We start from the raw sequence: 19,871 nt of genomic DNA, 5'->3' as shown, positions 1-19,871 counted from the left end.
GGAAAGTTACTCAACTGAGTTAACAAAGCTGGAAAGTATGGCTGCTGTGGCCTGCTCTTCATGTTCGATTGGATTTCATGATTTTCAACATGTTAAATTCATCATAGTTAAAATGAATGAGAGAGAGAAACAAGTCACTTTTTCCATTCTCTCATTACGTTGACCTCAGCTCTGGTGAACTAGGCGCTGTACTGTAATGTAGAACAAGAGCCTCACAGGGGGGAGGGGTGGAGAAGCCACCGTGAGCCTGAGTCCTTGCTCACTGACAAATAGTTGAAATATTATACAGACAACATGTCATGTTAATACTCAGTAGATATGATTGATGCTCAGTGGCCCTGTTCATCTGCCTCTGCCACAAAATATTATAACAGGTAAATGAATCTTGGTCCTGGTCCTACAGGTACATGAACCGACTACCTGCTGTGCCACCTGCTCTAAGGCTGAAACCACAAACTGGGCTGAATCCTGATGAACCGTAACCTCCACCTTTCTTCACCTGTTTGAACAGCTCAGGTTTAAATGCTCAGTCTGCTGCATTAAAAAAAACTTGTTCTTTAGCAATGTTACGTTTCTGTCATGTTAGCTAACGCTGCCTGTTCCTCAGGAACTTTTAAAACCTTTCCTCATAATCTTCTGGCTGCATTCCTGGAAGCATTAGCATTAGCCTCCATAGCTGAGGATGAAGATGTCTGCGGGTGAGGGGGGTGGGGGGGTGGGTTGGAGCAGTGTCCTCACAGTTTGGTTGACATTTTATCTCTGTGAAGTGAAGTGCAATAAGAGCAGAGATGAAACAGCCTGAACCAAAGATAGAAACAACATGAAGAAACAACAGACTCTAGGGTTTCTCTTTAAGAGCAGAGGATTTTCTGCTCTGACATCTGATATCACACAGCTCTTAGATCAGACAGTGTCCTCTGTACTCTGAACATGTCCTCACCAGCATGCCACTGACACAGATCCAAGGGGCGGAGCCTACACACAGAACCGACATTTACATTTTACATCATTTAAACAGCCTTCTGAAAGAAAACAACAACTTTACTGTGGCTTCCTCCTAATAAGCATCATTTTGTAATGTAAGTAAATATTGATTGTGGGATGATAGAAGAAGTGTTATTGTGTGATCTCAGCATACCAGCAGGTTGAAGTCACTGTCCTGAGCTCATGAAGTAAGTGTTTTATAATCACAGTTTAACAGATGTTGAGATCAAGAAATAATCCCTTTAGTAGTGCACAGTGCAAATAAAAGACAAACAGCTCAGCAGCTGATTAATTTACATCACAATCACAACACAACCACACAACTACAAAAACCACCACAAAGACAACTGGACTGTTGGCTGTAGTTGTTACCTGGACCACCTGACCTCAGGCTGTTTCTCTGGTACAAACATGTATGTTGATAAAGAAGGTTGACCTCATGTCTATGTGTTAAAGGACCGGTCTGTGTTTTCTTTATTTTGCCTCCACACAGTGACAGTCAGGGTCTATTGGTTTCGGGTTGTCCGTCTGTCCCATTCTCGTTGACACGATATCTCAGTAATGCCTTGACAGAACTTCTTCAACTTTGGTAAAAATGTTCACTTGGACTCAAGGACAGACCTGATTAGGTTTGGTGGCTAAAGGTCAAAGGTGAGGGTCATGGTGACCTCACAAAACTCGTTTTTGGCATTGTGAATGCAATATCTCAGTAACACCTTGAAGGAAGTTCTTCAACTTTGGCACAAACATCCACTTATGATGATACAAGAACAAACTGATTAGACTTTGGTTGTCAAAGGTCAAAGGTCAAGGTCAGTGACCTCACCAAACACACTTTTTAGCCATTACTCAAGACTTCACAGCAATTATGACAAGGCTGTCATAATTGGCCATCCACCCCTCATGGAGAACTTGAGGAGACCAGCTTCTGGACCAGCCAAGTCTCCAGAGAGCAAAGTTCTTCAAATTTGGAACAAGCATTCATTTGGACTAAAGGATGAACTGATTAGAGTTTAGTGGTGAAAGATCATAGGTCGAGGTCACTGTGACCTCATCATGTGCTGCAAAAACACCTCTGGTTTATTGTTGAACACTGTGCACAGTCTGTCAGGGTGGGGTCACTGATGCCCAAGGGCCCACAGACAGATGTGGTGGTATTAGGTTCATACTGGAGCAAGTGTGTGCTTGTCCAGTGCAGGCTGTTATTTCAGATCTGGGATATGTGACACGTGTTTCACTCCCAGATCACCTGACTGATGGGACTTCTTCTCCTCTAAGCTCTTCTCATGTTGTGTAAAAATATCCTGCTTCATTTACACAGATTCAAATTCCATCTCAGGTCTTGGCTATGAGGTCCTGCATCAGACCACATGTCTGAGTTCCTCATCAGGGTCAACAGCCTCAGTTTGATCTGATGGAAGAGCAGCAGGAGATGTTGAGTAAATATGTGTCTGACACATTGAATTTACAGCTCACTGAACATGATACTGTATTTTTCACCTTGAGCAGGAACTCCTTGTTCAGAATAATCAACATGTTGATTTAGAGCTGGTCACCCACCAATCAGAAGGTCATGGTTCGATCCCTGTTCCTCCTCTGGTCCAAGTGTCCACGGTCAAGATACTGATGACTGTTTCATCAGTGTATGAGTGTGTGTATGTATGGTGGGGCACTGTCCAAACGTTTGCTAATGGGTGAATGTGTGAGGGTAAAATGATTCAAGTGGTTGAGAAGTGTAGTGTTGACATGAAGTGATCAGAAGAGTCTCTGTCTCTGTCGGCCATGTTGAACAGTAAAAACACGTCATAGAGAGAAAGCTCCTTTACTTTAGAAACGATGCACACACATGCACACATGCACACACACACACACACACACACACACACACACACACACACACACACACACACACACACATACTTGTACTTCTATCTTTGTGAGGACACTCATTGACATAATGCAGGGGTTGGCAACCTTAAACACTCAAAGAACCATTTGGACCCGTTTCCTTCAGAAAAGAAAACACCGGGAGCCACAAAACCCTTTTGACATCTAAAATGAAGATAACACTACATATGTTGTTTTTTTACCTTTATGCTATGTATAAAAAAACTATAGTGTGTTGCATTTATGAAATCAATGAACTGCTACAAAGAAAATGAAATTGTATTTCTGCATGCAACAAAAACATTTTGAAAAGACGCTTGGTTGAAGGTTACTTTCAAATAAAATACTCAATGTCTATTTGAGTTCTCCTCATCAGCAGTGAAAGCAAATGAAACATTCTGTTTTCTTCAAAAACTTTTCTTTTCTTGGATTTATCCATGGTTGGCCTACCGGGGGTCAAAAAGCTCAGTAAAGCGCGTGCTGGCGGATGTCCCACATCAGCGGTTGTGACGCATATTTTGAGCAACAAAAAATTACGTTTTATTTTAATGTTACAAGATCACCATAATCTTCAAATTTAGAATAACATTTAAAATACTTACGAACTAAAATAAAATAAATTAAAATTAAATACTCATTATTTATTTTCAAAAGCCACAGGGAGCCACAGCAGAGGGATGAAAGAGCCGCATGCGGCTCCGAAGCCACGGGTTGCCGACCCCTGACATAATGCATTCCCTAGCCCCTTACCCTAACCTTAACCATCACAACTGAGTGCCTAACCCTAACCCCATCAAACCTAACCTAAACCTAATTCTAACCATAACTCTAAAACCAAGTCTTAATCCTCAAAATGTGATTTGAAGGTGTCTCAAAAAGTGAGGACCGGCCAAAATGTCCTCACTTTCCCAAAATGTCCTCACTCTGTTAGTAAAATACTTTTTTTGGTTCTTACTATGTAGCAAGTACAAGTACACACACACACACACACACACACACACACACACACACACACACACACACACACCAGTTTACACATTAACCAGAACACACACAAAAGTTCTGTAATTCTTCTTGAAATGTAAATTACATCATGAACATTAACTGGCTGTGGTTGATTTAATGATCTGCCATGTGGGAAGTTTGTCATTTAAATTGAAGAAATGTTGTGTCTTGTGAAACGTTGTTGTGTGTTGTGACCCTCAGGTCCACTGTATAAATCTGCTGGGAATTGTTTGAATTCCACTGATTATTTTAGCAGATTTCTTACTAAATCACTAAACTCTGTTTCACCTGGACTGTGCTTTACCTCCATCCATTTATTTCTAGTTTCTTCCTCTACTCCCTCATCATTGTCTCTCTCTCTATCTCTCCTACACCCTGTCTTCCTCCCCTCTTCCTCTTTTTCTTTGCTTCCCCTCTCAGTGTTCAACAAAGCTGGACTGAAAACCACAGACCAGGAAACCATTGGTGCTCAGTCAGGGAGCGTTTGTCCTGAGACAGGAAGCTCTGTGAATAAAACTGCCTTTATGAGCTGTTAGAGAGGATATGCTGTTGTTTTCCTTTGACCCCTTACACACAGTAATGTCAGCCAGACTTCAAACAGCTGCTGTGATGTAGTTGTAGATGATGTCATCAGGAAAAGTGCTGGTTTCATTTTTAGCTTCAGTTCAACAATATTCTACATTAAGATAAAATTAGACATTATAGACATTTCTAACCAGCAGACGTTAAAGGGGTGTGAGACTTGTCCTTCCCAACCTCTGACACCCTCTACATGTATGGACGCCCCCCATTATTTCAATTAAAGAGTTGTAATAAAGCAGTTGGTACAACAGTACAACAGTGTTGCTTCTACATGTGACGACAGCCACCATCATCAGGTCATCAGGTATCTGTCAAATACCATAAATATCCAGTACAGAGGGTGGACGGCTTCACCTGGTCAGGTAAGACTAATGCATGCTTCTGTATCCTGCAGGTAGGCTATTGTAGAGATCTACTGTCAGTCCTTAGCTATTAGTAGGTGTAGGTTAGGTAGACAGTCACCTAGGCATCCACCAGGTGGAGACAGGAAGAAGAAACCTTTTGAAATTATTTCTCTGCAGTACAGTGAACACTTTATACTGTTCACTCTGCACTAACACCTGATCCTGAGGGGGCTGCTGGGGGTGGAGCACTATGACATCACCAGCATGGTTTGTGCTGACTGGGTCCACTGGGAGGATTCAGGTGGTCCCTGTTGGTTGAGCAGTGAGCACCTGGTCCTCATTGAAGGTGGACTCCCCTCCTCCACTCCTTGTAGTGGTCCTGAACCTGGACCTCCCCCTCTCTGATTGGATGGTGATGGGTTCACATCCGGTGAGTGGTCTGAGTGAGGGGGTTTCCTTTTCATCCTCTTCCTGCTGTTGACCTGATGACCTGGATCTTACTGATGTGCTGGATGAAGTGTTGTGTAGGTGTCGTCCATGATGATACCAGTTGTCAGGTTGTGTTGTGACCATGTGACTGTTCCTGTAGTTTTCCCTAGTACAGCTGGAGGAGCAGGGGTTACCTCCAGCAGGTAGATTTTTGATCCACGTTAAAGTTGGTTCCGTCTCACAATCTCTCAGCAGTAAATTGAACAGGACCTGGACCAGTGGAGGTCCAAACAGCACCTAGATGTGAGGAAGCCTGAACAGAACCTGGACCAGAGGAGGTGAAAACAGAACTGTCACTGTAGTGTGTGTGTGGTGTATGTGTGTGTGTGTCATACATACAGAACTCAGTTCTCCAACCTAACGACCAATCAGTTGTCTGTCCCACCAGTAGGAGCGTTTCCTGAAATAGTGACCTACAGTGGCAGTGTATACTGGATCAATGTTGTCATGGTAACATGAATAAACATGGCTAAGAATGTACAAACAATGGACCCCCCCCCAGACAGGGGGGCAGTATATCAGGATAGTGAAGCCCCCTGACGCCTGTGGAGACCGAAACCCCCCCCCCCCCTTCTTCATGAGACATGTGATATAAAACAGCCAGAAAGGAAACAACAAGAGAGGGTCCAGAGAGATGTAAACCACGTGGGGGGGCCTAACAAGCTACAAAAATTAAAAAATAACTCCAACAGCAATAAAGAGCAAGGAGGGAAGTGGCCCTAACAATCCTGATGCAGGCAGAGGGTCTGTGGAGCTGGGTCATCATGGTCCCAGGGCCGTCAGGTCGCATGTTCACTGAGCAGGAACAGGAGCTCCATGAGATTTGATGACAACAAGAAAAATATAGAATATTACAAAAGAGAATATTATGAAGAAAATACAGACAAGTTAACTGAAGACAGAAGATTACTGCTGGTCAGTGACTGGTTCAGAGGAGTCTACAGGAAATGAATGGAAGTCTATGTACGTGTGTGTGTGTGTGTGTGTGTATGTGTGTGTGTGTGTGTGTGTGTGTGTGTGTGTGTGTGTTAGAGAGAGCTGCTTGTTCCCAGTGTTCATACAGTGTATGGTAGCTTTACAGTAAAACAGACACACACCAGCAGCTCCACACAAACACACCAACACATGGTGTCCAACCATCCCCTCAAGCCACACACACACTCAGCCTCACTCTAACAAACTTTACCCCAGATATCTTAAAGCCCCCCCGATGACTCCTCCTCTTCTCTTAAAAGAAAACATGTGTGATCTTAAAAAAATGTGTCACATTTACTGTTGTTACTGTAACAAAGTATTTTTTGTACTTGTACTTTAAAAATCAGTAACGTGACTTGTGCTTCAGTTATTCTAAACTTAAGTGTTTTACTTTTAAATTTTAAGTCAAATTTAAAGTCTTTGCTGCATTTGGTTCGCCCTCGCTCTGTCCTGTCAAATAAAGGCAGTCACATGATGAACAAATACTGAACAAACCAGCCAGGGACCACAGCAAGTGTCCCAAATGAAACACACCTAGCATGTTGCATGACCAAGAGGTGCATACTGAGTATGGCTAATGCTAAATGCTAAAATACTGATGGTGGACCCTTAAGCTGTGACTGAGAACCAGCAGAGAAGCTGGATCCAGAGCAGACATTCAGACAGGTGTGTGCACCGCTGTAGCGTTTTGTCTGAGTTTGATGTTGTTTGTACGTCTGCTTTATTCTGCTGTTGTATCCATAAGAAGCAGCAGCTGTTTGATTCATGAAGCTTCATGTTGCTTCATTAAGTCTGTGTGTGTGTTTATGTTGCTCTGTCTCAGTTATACAGTGTAATGTGATATAGCTCGACAGCTCCACACACACACATTCTCCACAGTGATCACACAGCTCAGTCAGCTACTGTTACAACTACTGATAACAGTAACTGCAGAGCTGTTGTATCAGACAGTGGTGTTCCTAATAAACTGACAACACAGTGTGTGTGTAATTATCAGTCAAGAGTCTGACTGGAGCTTATTGTTTCTTTCAGTGCTTCTCTCAACAGAACAGAGTGATGAAACACCAACACATACACACCTGTACACCTTTGAGAGTTTTATCACAAGTTATTGTTATCACTGTGTTTTTTTACTCCTCCTCTTCCCCCTTTTAAAAATCTAACACAGTAATTGTAACTGACATAGACTGTACTTGTATCGTAGTACATTTATACACAGTAGTTTTACTTGAGTAAATTCTCCATTGCTGCATGTACAAGAGATTTACGTCATTTACAGCTCAATTCTTAAAGTTGTGTGCCTGTCATGTTGTCATAAAGATGGGCGGGGCCTATGTGACATCACCTCAGGTTTCTGAAGCTCAGAGTGAGCTGCTCTACCATTGCCATCTTGGCAGTGCCTGACTCCGCCCCCTAACTCCCAGCTAATCCAAATATGGTCAGAGAGGTTAGGCATGAATGGAGACTTTAGTGGATGCTGTTTTTTTTGTATCAGGGTGTAAACATGTTTATTTCTGCTGTTAAGTTGGACATTTTAACATGCGGAGTCTATGGGGACTGACTCACTGTTGGAGCCAGACTCTAGTGGTCATTTGAGGAAATGCAGTTTTTAGCTCTTCACTGTTGATGCTTAAAATTTCAGACCTGAGGTTGGCCTTGGTCTGGACCTGAGACCTTTAGACAATATAAGTTGTGATCTGGATCTATATAAATCAAACTGAATTATAAATTAAACTGAGTACTGACTGCATGACTTTTCCTTAGTCTCTTTAGCTACATATTTTCTGCCTGCAGTACATCAGGACCCTCTGCCCAGTTCCTCACCCCCTCTAGCCCAAAGCCCACACTGGTGTCCCCCTCTGTCAGGTCGTTGGGTTTATCCCTGGCTCGGCTCGTCATGCTGATAGACAGGGACAGTTGGGTTTCCTGGCGTCAAATCAAGGCCAGTGCTTGGCCTGAGAGACAACGCTCCATTCAATAAGGGGGTCCATTCCACAGGGGAGATCGAGGAGTTATTCAATCCACTGTTGCCTCTCTCACATGGCCTGACGCGAACAACACACACACACATGCACACAGACACAGAGGGAGAGCGAGAGTCACACACACTTTCACACAGAGGCTGCCGCACAACACACATACACACGCACACACCCACACACACACACACACACACACAGATCAACATGATCAAGACCACATACACCAGAAGCCGGCTGGGCAACAGAGATCTCATGTGTGAGTGTGATCTGAGTTTTCATGTGTCTCATTTAGCTGAGGATCAGGATCCTGAAACAATAAACAGCAGCTGAGGAAGACACACTTCCCCTCAGCTGCAGCGTTCAGTCGTTTATCTGCAGAGTGATGCAATCATCTCATTTCAGGCAGAATACTTTCTACATTACTGTGGCTGGCCTGTTCCAGACCTCTGCAATAATCAGGAGGAGGCCAACAATGTCATGTTGTTTTGATAATAGACAGTGAGTCAACTTCAAACTACACACAACTGAAGCTCTAGTTGAGTGTGGGTGTAATGTTTCTGCTGCAGTGTCAAACACCTGAACACTGACAGTCTGATTTTGGAATAATATCTCTGTTTTACAAATACAACTGTCATTCATCAGAAAGCTCTGAACTTTACAGTCCCAGTGCATCACTGTAATTTTAACAACACACAGATGGGGAGCAAATGATTGGACAGACGGAGCTGCTCCACCAGAAGCCTCCAGGACAGACTCAGTGTGACCTGTCAGATGAGACACAGCAGGAACCTTCAGGACCGAAGGTAAAGACCCTGAGGTTACTTGAGCTTTCAATCAGTCATCAGAACTAATCTTCGAGGTTCTTTAGATGTGGTGGAGATGCTTTAACTTTCACTTCAGTTCCTCTTCAGTGCTCTGCCTCTGAGTATCTGTTAACAACAGCTTTTTAAAGAATTATTACCATGAAATAGTTGCTTGTATAAATGCAGGTGGTTTCACCTGGTAACTAACCAGTCCTAAAAGACAAACACTGTGGTTACCAGGGAAACCAATGTGTTTTTCATCCCCCAGTCCTTGTTTTAGCTCCTGTGGGCTCCTCAGTCCCGTCATCAGCTGCTTCTTTTGACTCAACAGGACTTGAGGACAAGATGCACAACAAGACCTACACTGTCCTGACCAGACACCCCCCAGCACAGGAACCCTGACCAACCAGTAGGAAACAACCAGTCCTCCAACCTTAACAGCCAGTCCACAAACCTTAACAGCCAGTCCTCCAACCTAAACAACCAGTCCTCCAACCTGAACAACCAGTCCTCCAATCAGAATATCCAGTCCTCCAACCTGAACAACCAGTCCTCCAACCTGAACAACCAGTCCTACAACCTTAATAACCAGCCAGTGAACCCTGGAACAACCAGTCCTAAACCCTCTGATATGACCCATAGCAGTATCTCTTGATGTAGCGTCCTTATGGCAGCAGGTGTATGGATGACAGGGTGTCATCAATGAAACAGAGGTAGGAGATATTGTATTTCTGGATGATTTTACCTGAGGGCAGCATGTAGATTGTGAAGAGAACAGGGCCTTGGACAGAACCTTCAGGAACCCTGCAGTACAGGTTTACTGGAAGGGAGGAAAAATTATTTATGTTTACAGAGAATGTTCTATTTGTAAGATGGGAGGTGAACCAATTTCAGATGGTGTTATGGTGATGTCGAGAGTGGCACTGAGGTCCAGTAGAATAAAGAACAGTTATCAGAATTGACTGAAAGGAGCAGGTCATTGTGGACCTTCAGTAGAATGGACTGCCCTGAATCCTGATGTTTTGGTCTATGTGAGGTAATAGCTTTGACAAAATTATCTTTTCAAGGATCTTGGATGAAAAGGGTAGTTTGGAAATGGGTCTGTAGTTACTGAGTAATGCAGGCTTCAGGTTAGGCTTTTAATAAAGGTACCATGCCAGTGGCCAGAAAGCTATTTATAATGGAAAGGATTCTGGGACTGATGAAGTCAAAGGCCTCCTTTAAGAGATGGGTGGGGATGATGTCCAGGGTGCAGGTGAGTTCATCTGAAAAACAGTCTCTCTGAGCAAGGCCAGTGAAGTAGGGTAAAAAAAGTTGTGTCTCTGGTGGGGGTGGGAATGCTTGCCTTAATGTGTTCAACTGTGCTGGTGAAAAATTTTAGAAATTCTTCACATTTAGATGAGATATGTTAGGCCGGGTCTGGGTGGGGAGAGAGTGAAGGTGCTGAAAACAACCCTGGGTTTATGAGAACTCTTAGAAATGAGATCAGAGATATAAAATTATGTCTAAATAATTTATTTTTTAATAATTTATTTGTAAATTCACAGACAAGTGGTTTGTCAGGAGACGTCAGCAGACATGGATGTTAAAGTCTCCGAGAATCAAAACTGTCAAAACTAGTTGGGAGGAGTCAAAGCCAGGACTGCAGTGGCATTGAACTGGAGGATCATTGGCCAGGGGGGCAGAGCAGTTAAAGAAAGTTACTGGTGGAGAAACAGCCCCCCAAACCAGGGGGTTAGGGTTGGGAGTGGAGGTATGATTCGGTGTCATGAACCTGGTTCCCATGCCAACCTCAGGATCATTTGGCAGTGTCAGCAATGCTGCAGCCTGGTTGGACTGGCCTTCATACAGGGGGATGGCTGCAGGACTCTCCAGGAAGACCAGTGTAGAGCCAGCATGCAAGGAGGCAAGCCAGGGAAGAATGACCGTGGAGGCCCAGACCGACCAGGGAGGAGGGTGATTGGACCTCATGCTTGGCAAGAATGGAAGACCATAGATGGGAAAAGTGCTGAGCTTGGGGAGCTGACAGACGAAGCTTTCAAACAGCTGATCCTTTTTGTGGAGCTCTAACCTTCAGGCAGTGGAGATCCTCTTCTAACTGTGACAGTTTGCACACACGGCCATTACAACTGAGTTCAGTCCAGAATAACTCTCAGAACAAAACAAAGGAAATTAGCGGGTTGTTTTGTTGATGGTTACGAGTGTCCAAGAATCATACCACTGACTGAGAGGAAAACTTCAAGCACAAGACAAACGCGCCCATGACTGATCAAAATGTCGTTCTGAGACATAAGCTGCTGTGTTTCTAACCTGGACACAAAAACCAAATGAATCACCGTGACCTTTAACAGCTGAATGTGGACATGAGTAGTTTCATCATATCAGCTTTATAAAGTGATGATACATCTGTCTTTCTACTACCTCCAACAGGCCAGGTTGAAAAAAGTAATTCATTCAAGCTCTGGGTTCTGTGGGTCACATGATCAAACCTGCAGGTTATTCTGATGCTTCTGAAAATAAATGTGAACTTACCTGTCCACTATAAAACTCCATCATAGTTTACAGACACACTTCCTGCCTCACTTCCTGTCGTCACTCAAGGCTTCCTGTGCAATGAGGAATTGTCACTGACACTTTCATTTTGAAATCTCATCGACCGAGTTCAGAGCTCAGCAGTGACTGAGTCCAGAATAATGTCATAACCTGGACTGATCAGATCTGATCTTCACTTTAATAAAGGCTCAATAAAATTCTCTTGTATCAAAGTTCAGGTTCAGGCCTGATCATGCTGCCAGGACCACACTCACTGGAAGAGCTGATTATACAACGGCCAAAGTCAGCCTGAGTGTTTCAGATGATGAATGGTGTGTTGGGACTGGGAGCTGTGGTTCTGGACTGGACTGATGCAGGGAGCTGCTGTTCCTCAGGACCAGCGACAGCTCGATTACACACAACATCACAAACCATTAGTCTCTATTAATCTTACAGGCTGGTGTGAGTCACTGAGGCCATTCATCTCACATGAATGTGGTGTGAGTCATTACATATCATTAATCTCTACCCTCCGACTGAAGGGACCTGGAGGGGGCACAGGAGGTACTGTTCTCTGAGACCCCTCCCTCACACATCTGAAGACGGAGTGTTCATCAGCAGCTGTGGGTAATTGTTTCCTTACACAGTCCAGATGTTGGAGGCAAAGGGGTTAATCTGAGAACCGCATCACCCCCCAGGTCAGGTGCTGTGCCTCAGTGTGTGACCCATAAAAATGTTTCTCCTTCAAATGCAACTCATGGGGTTGTGTTTGCCGTTGACTACACATTCTGAGTTCTTTAAGTTTCAAAGACCCACAACAACTACGATAAAGGTCTGATCCTGTCTGAGCTCTGAGGTCCCAGGTCTGTCTGGACTAGTCCTCCCCACCACACAATACAACAACAACAACACAACAACAATAGAACAACAACAACACCTGATCATGTTTTCTAAATAACCCCATCGTTACAGAACTTAAATCCTGTTATGGCTGATTCACCCAGGATTTTCAAACTGTTTAATTTCACCACTTTGTTTCAGTGGAAACTCAGAAATCAGCTGTGAAGGAATCTACACAAACCTTCTGCATTTGAAAGAGGAAAAGTTCATCCACCAGTTTTAGTTTGATTTTGATGTGATCCTCAAGATAGAGACAGATTTTTATGAAATTAAACAGATTTTATTTGAGCTATACCTTTAACTTTCCTGTCTACACGATGAGCTACAGGTTTATTTCAGGCTGGTGCCTCACAATCCACTTCACTCTCTACACTCCACTAGTGGAACAATGCCACACTGTGCCGGGGGCCAAGGGCCCTTATTCCCAAAGCAAATATTGGTATTAACTTGTCTACAGATGTGCACTGTGCAGACCACCGTCAGGGTGTCCTGGTGTCCTGGGCCTTGTGGGGCTGGGACACTGTACCATCCCCAGTGTATTTTATGCTCAGAAACATATTTCCAATTTAACACATTTAATCTGAAAATATCAAGAACAGAATCAGAACCCGACAAACTAAACCTCGGGTACTAAACCTCAGGTCATGACCAGAGCAGGTACCAAGAACCTCAGGGCCCTTCAAGGCCCCATACTCCACAGACTTGTTTTAATGGTTGTAAAGAAAAAAAAAATCTACAAAATCAAGACGAGCACACATCACCCTGGAGTTCAGGTTTCTATCAGGTCACACTGAGTTAACACAGCTCTGGGTATTTCTCTTGTTGTCTGAGTCATGGATGCTCGAAGCTGGTCACCAGGCTGATTTAAGACAATGACCTCACTGCACTGTCTGCCGTGGAAGCATATTGCATTATGTAGATGGATGGGGGGACTAAAACAGGGTCATGGGTCCACACCTGGGTAAGGACCCTGAACCCTGAGAAAGTCCTGCACTGAGAGGCAGAGCACAGCCTCTCTCCCCACCCTGTCTCCCTGTCAACCACCCCACCAAAAAAAAAAAAATCCATAAAACTCTGGGAAATTCCCAGCCCTGTAATGTGACTGTGTAAAACATAATACTGTGTGCAGGACTCTGACTGCAGCCTGAGTCCTGAGCTACTACAGCCCCAGATGTTTGTGCAGGGATCCAGGAACCCTGGCAAAGTAATTTACTTGGAAACGTGAAGTGTGTGTGTAAACTTGAACTTCTATCTTTGTGAGGACCAGTTTGAGTTTTATTCTGTGGGAGTGAGGACATAACTAGAAAGTGAGGACTCACTGACTGACACACCTTCACCTTGATTTTAGGGATCAGGTTAGAACCAGGTTTAGGTTTAGGGTTAGACTTTATGTCAGCGAGTGTCCTCACAAAGACAGAAGCACAATCGTGTGTGTGTGTGTGAGAGAGAGAGGAGAGCGAGCCAAGCAGAGTGTGTGTTGGTGAAGTGGAAGCACGTGAGCGGCAGAGACAGCAGCCTCGTGCAGTTTCCATTCAGCCATGTCATATTCCCCAACACTGAGTCTTTCCACAGCTCCTGTCCCACACCGACTCCCCCCCCCTCACAGCTACACCCCTGCCTTCACCGTCTCCTACATCACTGCTCTGCAGGGGGTTCTGGGAGAACATGATGCCACCTGGGTAATAAATCTGTTCAGTGTATCAGGCAGAATGATGGTTGGTTATTCCATCAGTGTCTGTAACTACACAGGCTGAGTTTTTAAAGGCGTCAACAGCAGCTGAGGAGTTTTACTCCAAGTGTGGAGGCTTCAGAAGTTCACTTCATCTCCTACAAGTTATTGTCAGTAACAACGGTGATGAAAGTGATGACGGTGATGACGGTGATGACAGTGATGACGGTGATGACAGTGATGGGGGTAATGACAATGATGACAGTGATGTCAGTGACGACGGTGGTGTCACTGATGACGGTGATGTCACTGATGATGGTGACGACGATGATGTCAGTGATGACGGTGATATCAGAGGTGTCAGTGATGTCAGAGGTGTCAGTGATATCAGTGATGTTAGTGATGACGGTGATGTTGGTGATGTTGGTGATGTTGGTGTGACAAAACCAGATCACTATTATCAGAGGTAACAGTGTGAGTGCAGAGTGTAACCCCCCATCACATTATAGTCCTGCTCTCTATGCACATCAGTGCACATGGAGGGGGGAGGGGGTCCAGATTTCCTTATTATCATTGGTTATTATCGGAGGATAGATTTTACACACACAGTGTAATGTTGCTGCACAGGCTCACACACACACACACACACACACACACACATATCCACATACACACACACACACACACACCAACCCGGACACACACACACAAACTCTGCAGCAAACCACACACTTAATAATTTAATAATTTAATTAATTACCTTGATCATGATTTTTATGACTGAAGCAACTTCCTCCAGGAGGATTAATGACGTAATTTTTTTTTTGGGGGGGGGATTATCAGGTAATGAGATAATGAGCTGTTTACTTCAAAAACTTCAGTTTGTCTGAATTTAGAAGTGAAACATTGCTGCTTATCCAGGTCTTTATGTCCTTAAGACACACCTGAAGCTTGGCTACCTCATTAGTCTCACCTGGCTTCATGGATAAGTACAGCTGTATCTGGTGCTTCCTGATAATATTTACTAGAGGAAGCATTATAGGGTGAAAAGTGTTGGTCCTAGCAGAACCTTGTGGAACTCCATGACTGACTTTACGACATGTTCTAGTCTCTGTAATAGAGTCTTGAGATCGATGGTGTCAAATGCAGCACTAAGATCTAGCAGGACAAGTATAGAGACAAGTCCATTGTCTGAGGCTATGAGGAGATCGTTGGTAACCTTAACCAGAGCTGTTTCTGTGCTGTGATGGACTCTAAAACCTGACTGAAAATCTTCAAACAAACCATTCCTGTGCAAATAATCACAGAACTGGTTTGCAACAACCTTCTCAAGGATTTTGGAAATAAAGGGGAGGTTGGATATAGGTCTATAATTGGCTAAAACATCAGGATCAAGAGTAGGCTTTTTAAGTAGAGGTTTAATTACTGCAACTTTAAAAGCCTGCGGTACATAACCAGTTGATAAAGATAAGTTAATCAGACTTAATGTAGAGGTGTCGATTAAAGGAAAAACCTCTTTGAACAGCCTTGTTGGAGCGGGGTCTAGGAGACAAGTTCTCAGAGAGATCTACAGGGGAGAAGCTCTAAATATAAACCAGTCACTGAACTGGACATCCCATCAGCTGTGGGGAGGAGATGGTGAAGATGCTCTGGTTTCCCCCCACAGCGACAGGTAGGTTAACTTGTGTGTAGGAGTGAGTGGTTTGTCTGTCTCTGACCTGTCCCTGGCTCCACCCCCCTGACCCCTCACAGACAGTCAGGTATGGGTGGACTGTTTTCTCTCCACACAGAGGCCACGCCACAGATTTGTTTTTAGTGTCATCTGAAACCAGACATGTACACTCTGTATATTCTCACTCTTCTGTTTTCTTTTCTTCTAATCTTGCAGAGCTCTTCATCTCAATGTGTTCTGTGTTCAGGCTCAGTACAATAAAGTGAACTTGACTCGAGCGTCAGACAGACAGGCGGGCAGGCAGGCAGTCTGGCGCTGGAGGGATTGAATGTCCGGGACTGCCTTCCTGCCTTTTTCTCTATCGTGATATCTCCAAGACGCCTGTCAAACTGTAGAGGAAGAGAGAGAAGAAAGAGGAGGGAAAAAACTCACTGCGCCTTTGTGCCCCCCTTTCTGAGTGAAACACAAAGAGAGTGGCTAATCCGGGGCTCAAAGAGAGCTGGCCTTCCTGTGTAATTACAGACTCAGTCCTGTGGGCTGTTACTGCCGCCACACCAGGCGCAGGGCAAGGGGAGTCAGGGGTGGGGGGTGGGGGGGCCCACTGAACCAGACTCAGATGGTATCAGGTTCGGTCAAATTGCTGTCAGAGGAATGTCTTGGCTGTGAACATCCAAACACACAAACACACACACGACACGGTCAGACATGTAGTGTGTGTGGTTTCTCTTCTGATGGGAGCCAGTGCATTGCTGACTGCTGATGTCACAGCTTCACCACCTCTCTGATTCTGTTATTGTGCGCCGGCAGCTGCAGCTGAGTAACCAAAATCTCCAAATCGCTTTTCTCCCCAGAGACAGTGTGACCTTTGACCCTGAAAATCTGCCCCCCTTCCACTGCAGACTCCCAGGCTTTTTCACAGGAGCTGGCTGCTGCGGGGCTGAGGACAGAGGGCCCTTCACCTCACCCTCTTCTTCACACTTCAGCCTGTAAAAGTTGAAATTTTGAAATGCGCCTTTAAGACGTGCTGTGTTGCCTCGTTTCAAGAGTAGCAGCGTCGCTCAGTGCAGCTTGATAACGTGGATGTTGATGACGTTTAGTGCCTTCTGTTTTGGTCATGTATGATGAAGTAGAGTTGTCCAGCTGGGCGTGGTAAGGTTGAGGCGTAGGACGTTAATAAACCACGAGTATTGAGGAGGTTGTGTTTTCTGTCTTCTTTTTTCTACACACTTTCCAAACTGCTTCAAACAAACTGTTGCATGGCGCAGCTCAGCTACTGAAGAAGTGCTCCAGCAGCCTCAGGAATCTGACTGGATTCTAGAGTCGAGATTCAAGCCAAAGACAACGGGTCAGATCCAGTCCTCCTGTGGCAGCTCGTCTCTGTCTGCAAGAAAACCTCACTGCTCTGAACTGGAGCCGTTCAGAGCAGCCGTCCAGCTTTAAAACACAGCAGCTGAGGGGATGTTTGTGAAACCAGGACAACACCTTCAAACGTCTGAACTCTCCCTCAGCTCAGTTAACCTGAGCGGTTTGGTTAAAGCGGCCTGACACTGTTCAGTGATTTAAACAAATGCACCAATTATTTATGAACACACATCAGCTCAGGTCTGCAGTGTCGTCCACACGTCACAGCTGCATGAAGCACTGAGTGGATTTATCACTACAGGAAGTTTCCGTTCCTCCTGTTGACTCACTTGTGAATCCATAGTGAGATTGAATGAAACCTGCAGGTGACTGATGTGATGAATGTTTATGTCTCAGTGTGTAACTGGTTGAGTCCAGCACCAGTTGTGTTGAGTTCACTCTATTACAACACACAGACTCCACAACATGAGACCACTTTAAACACACAGGGAACCACAGCTGTGAAACAGAACCATAAACCAGGGTGGGAGGTCTGTGGGTCAAAGGTTAAATAACCTACACACAATAAAAATAACCATAAATAATGATGAAGACAACCAACCAAAAGCTCTGCAGAGTGAACATTGTACAGGACTGAGAATCCTCTGACGTCCTCTGGTCTAAGACAGAGAGGTCTGGACCTGGTCCATGAGGATGGCTGCTGCTCTTTATCCCACCACTTTATGCTCACCAACTACTTCACACATTGAGGAGTGTGATGGGAGCGAGCAGTCAGTCAGTCTCTGACCTGTTCTCTGTGATGCAGCTGGGATGTTTCCTGAGCTGCCGCAGAAACACTTCAAACTTAGTGAAAGTTGTTTTTCTATTGAAGCTGAGATTTATCTTCACACTGTAACACTGTCAGACTCATGATGCAGCAGAACCACAGATATGTTTTCTTTTAACTCCCACTTCTTCTTCTTCTTCCCTGTTAAAACCTGCGGCCTTCACTCCTCAACTGTGGTTTACCTGAGAGACGGACACTGTTAACCACAGTGAGTGCTCTTCATCATTTAGACTCATTAAATAACATGTAAAACACATGCATGCAGAATGTTTCTTCATAACAATGAACAGTTTTTTCTGTTGTTGTGAGTTTGTCTTTTCTACACAAAATCTCCCACTGTGTGTGTGTAATTTATCACTGTGAGTTCACTTCACACCTTTTTACTGTGAGAGTTGCTGCAGTTGTTTTATCTTTCAGCCCTCTGAAAGCAGCTTGCGTTGAATGTGGTCTTTAAATATAGATTTATTCATGTAATGACTGCGTAAACCTGCCACACTCCAGGAGGCTGTGATCAGGTGTGAGCGCCTGTTGTTCTCAGATGAAAGACTTCCTGGACGTGTTTAAACTGCCATTTTGTTTCCTGCAGATAATTGGAGCAGGACCCAGAGGAGGGGACCAGCTCACACACTCCAGTGACTGTGTGGTGATGACCTCTGACAGCTCCCTACAGTAAATTAAACAATATATGCCTATTGATCTGTTGACAGTGTCTGTCTGGGCTCAGTGATGTGATAAACTGTTTCCTGTTGGTACAGAGAGCTCTCACTGTTGATGTTCCACCACTCTGGAGTGGTATCTGCCAGAGCTCCAATTATGGGGAGAACCAAGGGGGTCTGATCACCCTGATCAAGACTTCAACCCTACAAAAAAGATAAAAACAGCAGTTGTTCTTATCTGTAATTGTGAGTATTACAATATATTTTATATATTCATGCCTGGAAGGATCTTGTTAAAGTGGATCATACTATTTCTTAACCTTGACATCAGATGAACATATTTGTTTGACTATTTCTTGTTTGTTTTCTGTTTGCACTGATCAGCTGTAGCGACCCTAATTTCATTGTATTCTTGTACAATGACAATAAAGGCTTTCCAATTCTAACATCTCCTCTGCCTCCCTCCATCAGTGACTTGCATCTCAGCTCCTGTGCATCACACAAGCAAACTGAGAAATTGTAGGTAAATGTAACAGCAGCTAACTATCTAGCTTTTACCTTAAGTTACAACTTAGCTATGGTAGCTTGTTTCTGACTTATGCCATAAATCACAGTTTAGCTAACTAATGTTAACTAGTTTTTCTCACTTTAGCCTTAGGTTACAGTTTAACTAACTAATGTAAGCTAGCTGATAGTGCGCCCAGTGTTGTCTTGTCATTTCACGACCAATATAAAATGTCATACATGCTCTAATGTTGGCAAACACTGGTGCTCAGTCATGAGCAGTGAGACAGTGGAGGATTAGTTGTTGTAGAGATACGTTTTGAGATCAATACATATAGTTTATTATTTCATGTCTTGTGTGTGTCTGTGGTTTAGTCAGTGTTTCACCTTTTTGATAATAGCATCTGTAATAGACAGCTCCTCTCTTTCACCCTTTTGGGTGATTTTACAGTATTAAAATACATGTGTGCTGAAGGCTCAGTAATTGTATTAGCAGTGGTGGAAGGTAATTAATTAATTAAATACATTTAGTATAAGTCCTGTATTTAAGTAAAATTTTGAGGTACTTGTACTTTACGTGAATATTCCACTCTTACGTTTCAGAGGGAAATATTGTACTTTCTAATCCACTACATTTATTGGACAGCTTTAGTTAAACAAGTTAAACAAGATATTCAAAGTAGAGAGAGTCAACCCCCC

Source organism: Trachinotus anak, unplaced genomic scaffold, assembly GCF_046630095.1.
Source record: "Trachinotus anak isolate AG129_WGS33_773 ecotype Australia unplaced genomic scaffold, CSIRO_AGI_Tana_v1 ptg000032l, whole genome shotgun sequence".
Taxonomy (NCBI): domain Eukaryota; kingdom Metazoa; phylum Chordata; class Actinopteri; order Carangiformes; family Carangidae; genus Trachinotus; species Trachinotus anak.
The sequence above is the reverse complement of the archived record's forward strand: the minus strand, read 5'-3'. Positions refer to the sequence as shown.